This window comes from Balaenoptera musculus, chromosome 21 (genome assembly GCF_009873245.2).
Source record: "Balaenoptera musculus isolate JJ_BM4_2016_0621 chromosome 21, mBalMus1.pri.v3, whole genome shotgun sequence".
Taxonomy (NCBI): Eukaryota; Metazoa; Chordata; class Mammalia; order Artiodactyla; family Balaenopteridae; genus Balaenoptera; species Balaenoptera musculus.
Window position 1 is genome coordinate 12,099,617 of NC_045805.1, and position 10,594 is coordinate 12,110,210.

Genomic DNA, 10,594 nt, shown 5'->3' on the forward strand with positions numbered 1-10,594 from the left:
AGAGGTGGGATGAGAAGAATCTCCAGAGCAGGAAAACTACCTGCTGAATGTTTCATTCAGGGACATCCCAGCTCAGGCGGAGAACAGTAGCGAACCCCCTTGTCTGGGGCCGAGTGCCAGAGGCACCAAGAGAAAAGACAGGAAGGGTGAGGAGGCTGTGCATGTATTCCAGTTATCCTGGTACAAGTGTTGAGGGCACACGTGTGCAATGAGCACACACACAGTCACTCTGGGGTGAAGAAACAAAGGTGAGGCTCGGTGACGTGTACACTGGTGCCACTGCGTAACGGTGACGGATCCAGGGCCGAGGCCTTACAAGGGAAACTGTGTCTCCATGCCCTGAAACGTATCCCATGCCCATGTGTGGGATACGTGTGAATCTCCTTAACAACTTTGCATATTTGATTTTGGAGGTTTTCTAGTGGGATTGGGTGTTGCACAGATGCTGATAGGTTGTCAAAAGAGGTCTCAGGGTGAGTTCTCAGGGAGTACCGGGCTGAGCAATTAAGTATTTGGAGGGATTCTTAGTATAGATTTTGTGGTTTGTGGGTGGCATAGATGGGATAAGTGTATGAGAGCTAAGTATGAGAACAGAGGTATTTTTTGCATATCACCTTGCCTTGGTCAGATATGGGATTTTGTATTTGAGCTTACGTTTTATAAAATTCAGAGATCTGGGGAATGTGTGTTGGCGTTCTATGTGTGAAGATTCATAAACTTTTGGGGTTATAGAGACAGCAGGGAAAGTTTTATTTGACAATGGGGGCAGAAGGCACTTTGCCTTAATGGTGGAGCTTTTTATGGAGACATGTAAATGCTTTAGGAATAGTTTTTTTTCCTTTATTTTGGCTGCATAGTATTAATATCTTATGGAGTTCTCCTGGTTGCCACCTCTATCTTTAAAAGTTATCTATCCTCTTTCCCTAAAACAATGATCTTTCCATGCAATAAAGAGAAAGCTCGTATGAAATTGAAACTAAATTATAAACAGCAAATGTCCAAATCCATAAAGATATAAAGACAGGGAAAATTAACTAAATGCTATATGCTATGTTTACTTGCTTCAGTTCATTAAAATAGAAGTTATATAAGAACTTCCTGAAAACTCAATTAATTTTTATGTACATAGTGGGGTACAGAGGAATTCAGAAACATTTACAGCAAAAAATGACAATGTCACCAGTTTTCAACATTTCCTAACAGATACACTTACATGTTAGAACATGCTGGCTTGGGAAAACTGAGTATTAAAAAAAATGGGGTATTGGAAAAACAGAAGCTGTTCTTGAAAAGATTTATAACCTGAATTCACATGGGGCACATCATGTGAAAGTGTAATACTAGAAACAAACAAAACACAGACGAAAAAAAGGGGCAAATAATTATGGACAAAGCAGATATGGGAATTACTTTTAATTATATGAATAATTCCAAGACAATGACACTAAAAAACACAAATTCTGAGCCTGTTCCCCAGTGTTTGTGGGAACTGACTTTATAAAGATAAGCCCACTGTCATTGAAAGGCAGCATCTTCCCAAAGAAACCCTCCTAAACACACAGGCCCGGCCGTGTGCGTTAGTGTGCATGTGGGACGGGAGCCAAGTGTCAGATAGTAAACTTCCACACGGGGACCGTATTTGTTGGATGTACAGTGGCTTTTTTCTTATGGTTCATACTTGTACGCATTACTTGCATCTTATCTGAGAGCATCAAATAAACAATAAAAGTGATGTCATTTTGAGAAATCATTTTGAAAAATTAGATGATGTCACAAAGGACACTATATTAGTTTCCTAGGGTTCCCGTAACAAATTACCACAAACTTGGGAGCTTAAAACAAGAGTAATTTATTCTCTCAAAGCCCCCAAAAATGTGCTGGCAGGGCCACACCCCCTCCACAGACTCTGGGGACCCCCCCCCCCGGGGACCCCACCCCCCGCCCCCCACCCTCCAGCTTCTGGCAGCTCCTGGCCTCTGCTGGCTCGTCTCAGCCTCCGTCACCACGTGGCCTCTTTCCCTGCGGCTCACACTCCCTCTCATCTCTGACAAAGATACCATTCACTGGACTTAGGGTCCACAATAAATTAAGGAAACTCAACTTGAGATCTTTTTTCAACATCTTCATTGGAGTATAATTGCTTTACAATGGTGTGTTAGTTTCTGCTGTATAACAAAGTGAATCAGCTATAAATATACATATATCCCCATATCTCCTTCCTCTTGCGTCTCCCTCTCACCCTCCCTATCCCACCCCTCTAGGTGGACACACAGCACCAAGCTGATCTCCCTGTGCTATGCGGCTGCTTCCCACTAGCTATCTATTTTACATTTGGTAGTGTATATATGTCCATGCCACTCTCTCACTTCGTCCCAGCTTACCCTTCCCCCTCCCCGTGTCCTCAAGTCCATTCTCTACATCTGCGTCTTTATTCCTGTCCTGCCCCTAGGTTCTTCATAACCTTTTTTTTTTTTTTAGATTCCATATATATGTGTTAGCATATGGTATTTGTTTTTCTCTTTCTGACTGACTTCACTCTGTATAGACCCTAGGTCCATCCACCTCACTACAAATAACTCAATTTCGTTTCTTTTCATGGCTGAGTAATATTCCATTGTATATATGTGCCACATCTTCTTTATCCATTCATCTGTGAATGGACACTTAGGTTGCTTCCATGTCCTGGCTATTGTAAATAGTCCTGCAATGAACATTGTGGTACATGATTCTATTTGAATTATGGTTTTCTCAGGGTATATGCCCAGTAGTGGGATTGCTGGGTCGTAGGGTAGTTCTATTTTTAGTTTTTAAGGAACCTCCATACTGTTCTCCATAGTTGCAGTGTCAGTTTATATTCCCACCAACAGTGCAAGAGGGTTCCCTTTTCTCCACACCCTCTCCAGCATTTATTGTTTGTAGATTTTTTGATGATGGCCATTCTGACTGGTGTGAGGTGATACCTCACTGTTCAACTTGAGATCTTTAACTGTATCTGCAGACACTCTATTTCCAATAAGTTCACATTCACAGATCCCTGGGGTTACGACTTGGGCTTATCTTTTTGGGGTCACAGATTCAATCCACGACAGACGTCATTTCAGCCTCCGTTGCAGGTGAGTGGTGTCTGAAACGGCTCAGAAGCACAGTCAGTGACCAAGGCATGGAGAAGGTGAATGTATTTTTTGGCCTCTGTGTGTTTAGCACGACGGACAGAGATTTTAGGTCTTTCCTTCCTAAACTTTATGTGCTTTCAGAAACCTTATTCACTACAAATTGCAGTGTTACCAACATGCCTCTTTCTCTAATATGGAATAATAATCACATCAAGTATAAAATAGTTCCCAGCTTCCTTCAAAAATGTTACTTCAGAGCCTGCCTGTTTTGAAACTTGGTCTCTGAATGCTGGCCCCTTAAGCCATGCACAGGATTTCAGGTTAAATGTGGATTTCCACAATCCAGGCTAGTGCTGTGCATAAAGGGCACGCTTGTGAAGAAAACACTCCCTGAAGCAAGAGAAACTGAATGTTCGTCTATATTGTGGCATAATTTAGTCATCTCTTACCGGGGTGGGATCTTAAGAAAAAAAAATTTTACAAAGAAATGTGAGACCTCCCACATTTACATGGTTTACAATGTAAACTGTGCAGTTTAAACTGTTACAGTGTATGAACCCACATTTTGGTAGGTGTACACACATCTAATTAACACCTCCACATGGATTCAGAAAATTACAGAGGCTCTGGGGGTCAGGGGCTACCCCGCCAGCCTTTCTTGCCAGGCACGAGCAGTTGCTGTTCCTCACTCAGGACACGTTCCAGGGTCTCAGGCAGAACAGCATATCCTCCCACCGCCATCCCTGCTCACATGGACTGTTTCCAGCCTCTGACAATTCCCAGATGCTCCTCCCGAGAAGTTACTGGGAGGTACTGTGGGGACCCTCTGTCAGCCTCTTTAGTAAATCAGAAGCTCTCTGGGGACAGAGAATTTCATGCAATATTTTATAACAAGAATGATAAATAGTAATAGTGGTAATAACTTCACTACTGATGATTAACAAGAACAATGACAGTGAGGTTGAGGACGATAATTAGCCCAAGGAGATGGCAGAAAGATAAAGACTTCTAAGAGTCACTGACCATGTGGCCATACCAGCACTCACGGGGAAGACTGGAGTCACACCAAGTCTGTACGGTGAGGCGTGTGCCCTGAGGACGGGAACAAGCAGGAGGATGGAAAAGAGAACTACCTGGAAGAGGTCCTGGATACACACGGGGCTCCCACGCGTTGACCGGCAGTGGAGGACTCTGGGGTGGAGAGGAGGAGATCTAGCTCCTTCTATGGGCCTCACAGCCTCCTCTCCGCTGAGCCTGGACATGTGCTCTACTCACCCAACATACCATCCGCCTCCCGGTCCTCCTAGAAGCCTAGACAGGCAAATTCCAAGCCTGTACCCTTGCAGCTTGCATTTCCAGACCTTAGTCTCTCCAGGCTTTTATGGGGATCTGGAGCTGACGACAGTCAAGCAGCCCCTATTCCCACCATACAGTGTACCCCAGAATTCTCTGAGATGAAACACACTTCTCTTCAGCCAGGACACTGGTTACAGGATTCTCCAACTGCTAAATAGAGGAAACCAAGGGGTGGCTTGGAGAGGGCTTCATGGCCAACTTTATGCCAAATGCACAGCACACTAAGAAAGCACAGCATGCCTGCTATGTACAGAGTCAAGACGCCCTCCCGCATCCCGCCGACCACACCGCCACAACGCAGCCCCTTCTCCATTCCTTGTCCCTATGCCTGTTCGTGTCTCAATTGTGAGCAATTCTGAACCTCTTCTGGGGTATAGGGACCAGAGGGTCAAGGAACAGTTATCCTTCAGGAACGACATCTGAGGCCCAGGCCCTCTCTCTCCGTCGCTCCAGATTGTGCTGGGTCTGGGACGTCCAGAGGAGCTCACGTGACCAGGCACCACTTCCCCAGGCTTGGAAATGATTTCATCTGAAATATGTCTGCCTGAGCTGTCTCATAACAAGTGCTCAACCAGTGTCGGCAGTTGTTCTTCCTACTGAATCCACACAACCTCCATGGGTATCTTCGTCATTCATGTGACCACCGTCATTCTGGAGGGCAGGGGCCCCCAAGGCCAGAAGAATACTGAACCCAGATGGCTCAGGAGTCAAGGGCCCAAAGTCTGGACTCAGCCTGCCTGGATTCCAGCCAGGATCCCCACATGCTGGGGGATGCACAAACGGAGATGGCCCTTGTCCTCACAGGGTTGTTAAGGAGTGGAAATGATTTCGTGAGTGTAAAGTGCTGAAACCTGGACAATATGAGTCATGGCTGTTCTTATTTACATATGGGGCAACAAGGGCAGTTTGCAGGTGATAAGTGAGCAGAAGGGCATGAGTTCAAGGTGAACCCATCTCCACAGATCCCTAAGACCATTTCGTTGCCCCTGTTGCCTTTTGGGGGGGGGGGGGTCTCTCCATTTGAACCTGTCTTAAGTTGCCTGACTAGATGTATCACCTATAGAAGCTGTGCCAGAAAATAATACCAAACTGTTAAGATAAAGAAAGCAAAGCAAATAAAAAATTGCCTTACATTTTACAAAAAATGTGCTGAGAATTCCAAGCTACAATCTCTTGGGCACAATTAAAGTAGCCAGAACACAACTGAAAGGGAGACAAGAAGATCCCAACAATAGCCCCAGACTTCGGGGCTCTTGACTCACACCAACCATAATCCCCACAGGTTAGGAATCCTTGGGAAATGTGGAAATGAGAAATATCACCCAGCAGTCACTCCCATCTGGTCTGGGGTGGATACCAGCAGTCTGCATATTTTCAAGAAGTTGCTTTAGGCCAGAACTGCCCCCAGGATACCCCCTCATGGTACTCTCATGATTATGGTATGTTACAAGGCAAGAGATCTGGCAGATGTAATTAAGGTCACTATCGGTTGAACTTGAAAGAATATGCAGTTAGATCTAATCTAATTACAAGAGCCCTTAAAAAGAAGCTTTCTCTGGGCTTCCCTGGTGGCACAGTGGTTAAGAATCCTCCTGCCAATGCAGGGGACACGGGTTCGAGCCCTGGTCCGGGAAGAACCCGCATGCCACGGAGCAACTAAGCCCGTGTACCACAACTAAGCCCGTGTACCACAACTACTGAGCCTGTACTCTCGAGCCCGCGAGCCACAACTACTGAAGCCTGTGCGCCTAGAGCCCGTGCTCCGAAACAAGAGAAGCCACCGCAATGAGAAGCCCATGCACCACAACTAGAGAAAGCCCACGTGCAGCAACAAAGACCCAACACAGCCATAAATAAAATTAATTAATTAAAAAAAAAAAAAAAGCAGCTTTCTCTGGATGGTAGTAGAAAGGGAAGAAAGGGAGATTCCAAGTGAGAGATGGACATGTCCTTATATAGAATGTTAAATCAAGACATATCCAGGTGAAAAGTCTAGGCAAGTAAAAGCAACTTTCTCAGCTTGGAATGGTCAAGGAAGACTCTTGTAAGGGTGTATTTTTTATTATAACATGATGGAAGGAGTAAAGGAAGTTAGGAACACAAAGGTTTTTTTGTTTTTGTTTTTTTTGCAACAATTAGTGTATTTTACTGTATTTAAATTATACCTCAATAAAGTGCTACTAGCATAAAACCAAAAACCTGTATTTATTTACTTATTTTAAATTTTTATTTAAAAAAATTTTATTGGAGTATAGTTGATTTACAAGGTTGTGTTAGTTTCAGGTATACAGCAAAGTGAATCAGTTATACAGATACATACATCCACTCTTTTTTAGACTCTTTTCCCATATAAGCCATTACAGAGTATTGAGTTCCCTGTGCTATATAGTAGGTCCTTATTAGCTACCTATTTTATATATAGTAGCGTGTATATGTCAATCCCAATCTCCCAATTTACCCCTCCCTCCCCTTACCCCCTGGTAACCATAAGTTTGTTTTCTATATCTGTGACTCTATTTCTGTCTTGTAGATAAATTCATTTGTACCATTTTTAGATTCCACATATAAGCGATATCATATGGTATCTGTCTTTCTCTGTCTGACTTCACTCAGTATGACAATCTCTAGGTCCATCCATGTTGCTGCAAATGACATTATTTCATTCTTTTTTATGGCTGAGTAAATATTCCATTGAATAGATGTACCACAAGGGATTTTTTTTTTTTTTAAGATTTGGTGAAGAAAACTTCCAAAGAGATGGGCTTTAATTTCTTTATGAAGTGGGATCCAGCACATCTATTGAGTGAGTTAGGGCGGAAGTTGGGTGAAGTGGAGAATATGTGAAATAATGTTGTTAGGGATGAAAGAGTTGGATATGCAAACAATGATGCAAGTCAGGGGTCCTAGAACTACACACCATGTGCGAATCTTACTTGCTGCACCGTAACAGTTCTAGGTAAGAGGTGTCTTCAGGTTCTTCGATTTTGACAAATACCAAAAGAAGCACATTCATGATGTGTAAAAATGATATATGAAAGTCGAATCCTTTTCCAATGTCCTTGTCCACTGGAATACAACCACACTCGTTTGTTTATGTTTGGTTGATGGCTGCTTTTGTACAGCTATGGAAAAACTGAGAACTTGTCACAGAGACACCTGCAAAGCATAAAATATTTAATATCTGACCACTTATAGAAAAAGTTTGACTATAGAAAAGATCTGGGTGTTAGCTCCAAAAAGCAAGGAACTCTATTTTTCACACTGATGTATTCTAACAGTACAAAGAAGACACTTAGGGCTTCCCTGGTGGCACAGTGGTTAAGAATCCGCCTGCCAATGCAGGGGACACGGGTTTGAGCCCTGGTCCAGGAAGATCCTACATGCCATGGAGCAAGTAAGTCCGTGTGCCACAACTACTGAGCCTGTGCTCTAGAGCCCACAAGCCACAACTACTGAGTCCACATGCCACAACTACTGAAGCCCACGTGCCTAGAGCCCGTGCTCCACAACAAAGAGAAGCCACTGCAATGAGAAGCCTGCGCACTGCAATGAACAGTAGCACCCGCTCGCTGCAACTAGAGAAAGCCTGCGCACAGCAACGAAGATCCAGCGCAGCCAAAAATAAAATAAATAAATTAAAAAAAAACAAAAAAACAAAAAACAAAGAAGACACGTAGCATGTTTATGTGGAATTAGTGAATGATTTCTATGCAGTTTGACCATTAGTAGTAGCTATGTTACTAGTTTCAAGCTTATGGTATCATAATACAATATGTGGTGTTATTTTATCCAGTAGAGCTCAATCACTTACTAGAAAGTCGTCTCAGAGACAGGAAATAACGATTTCTCCAGGAAGAGCTGATGAAAGGTGAATGGGGTACATATATATGAGGGTGGTTAAGTGATGGTGTGGGAAGACATGAAGTCCAGAGTTTGCTAATGGACAAAGACCAGCCCGTGTCTCACCTGCTGGCTTTGGATCACCAAGATCAAAGCCCTCCAATGGCCCAGGGCTCGGGGATTTGCACACAGAGATGTCTGGACCTCCTGGGCCTAGGAAGAGCAGAGGGCAGAGGGCAGAGCGCAGTGTGGTGGTGAGGATCACATGCTGCTGGGGGCTTAATGTTCACAGTAGGCAGGGTTGCTACGCTGCAGGAATGTGGGCGTGGCTCAGGAGTCCTGCCTTCCTGGCAGGGAGCTGCGCCCCATCAGCTAGCTGCCTGCTCTCCAGAAAGCAGGTGGGTTTAGGGCAGTGGGTGAGTGCCTAATATCCCCCCTAGGGTCCCCCAGGAATCCCCCAATTACACCTCTGCCTGACTTCTGATGGTTTGCTTTTCCCTTCTGGCCTTGTCTTCCACCTTCAAGGAACACGTTTCAAGGTACAGAACTACGTACGACTGCGACTCAAACCACCCCATAAGTACTGATTTGGGCGCTCTGTCACTCATTCAGGGTAGTCTATACTCTATTCTCCCATTTCCTGACATTATTATTTACCATTGTTGTTGTTGTTGTTATAAGACATTAAATAACATTTCTCTATCCAGTCACAGTCTGATTTACTGGCTAGGATGACTATTTCCAATATATACACACACACACAGGTGTTCCTGTTCTACCACACTACCTCCTGATGGCATTTTCCCCGACGAGTCCCTGGAAATTTTCAAGTCCCCTTCCAGATGCTCAGACCTGCCATTTCTACAGGGCAAGCTAGAAAAGGGCATCCTGTCTTGCCTGAGCCCCTGGAAAATATTCTAAGTTATCTGGGGTCCAGCAAGGGCCCGTGGCTGCCCGAAGTTACTTGGAGGCCATCTTTGGGACACAAGAGTCACTTCAAATTTCCTGAGACCTCTCAGGGCCAACAAACCACCAAGGCAAGTTCAGAAGTCTTGAGAGAAGGCCTCACCTGTGCAGAAATTTCTAAGTATACCCTAGAACCAGGGAACCATTAATGCCACACCAGGTCACAGCCTCAAAGCCAGGAAACTCTGAGGATGCCGAGGGAACAATCCCATGGCCCATGAACAGCTCTAAACAAGAAGTACAAGCCCAGATGTCTGACCTGAAGGTGGCCAGCAGAAAGTGCAGCAAGGCGGTCAGCAATCAGAGTGCTGAGGCCTTAACATTTGGTGTAGGTGAGGCTTTGGAGGGAAGTAAAGATGGATCCTGAGTCCAGCTTCTCTGGAGGAAACATACACACAAACATATTTAAATGAACCAAAAATAAGAGTTGTCTCTGAATGACAAATTGTTTTCCAAATGAATTTTCATGCCCTATCATTCTTGCTAATTTCTATTTCAGTATTTTTTTAAAAGAAAGAAGAAAAATGAGTACTGCTCCTAGGAGTTGGATTACACAAAAAAATCAATATGAACATCTATTCTAGAACATCCTTCATATAAGCAAAACTTATAATAAATATATAACGTACCATTTGGAAACCATATCTCAATTAAATAAAATCCATACAAGTAGTTTTCTACATTTAATTTCATAGTTTCCATGTATCACTTGGCCTAGTTGACAGAAACCATGAGCTCTATGAAAGTGAGTTTCTGCTGCCCCTAAATGCATCTCTTTCTAAGGCTGCTGCCAAATAAGGTATGACTATTGTCTAACAAGGTGTTCAGGACTCCTTACACAGTATGATTCTTCAGGCCAACTGTTGCTCTTTTGTAATTTCAAACAAAATATTACGCAATTCATAGATACCATTTCTTGAAGAGAAGCCTTATAAATTTCACATTTTAATTTTAATTCTAAAAATATCGAAACAAGCTCAGTGAAACTGTACCATATGAAAAACATTTGAACAGGAAAAATGGACACTGCATATCTCTAGCAAAAATTAAACACCAAAATATGCTATTTACTCACTCTCTTTCACTCTTACTGTCTTTCCAAGTGCATCAGACCACCCCCTTCCTCTATTTAAACCTCTTTTTCCAGTGGGACATGGGAAAAGTAAAAACACCAGGCAGGGCATTTTGGCCCGTAAGAGCCACCGGAAAAAAAAAAAGTTTGTCAAGCCAGGAACTGCTTTTGTTAACATGGAACATCAGTGAACTTCATCTATCTCCTGCCTGGCACTCTTAAGATTTTCTAAGTGGCCCTGAGGACC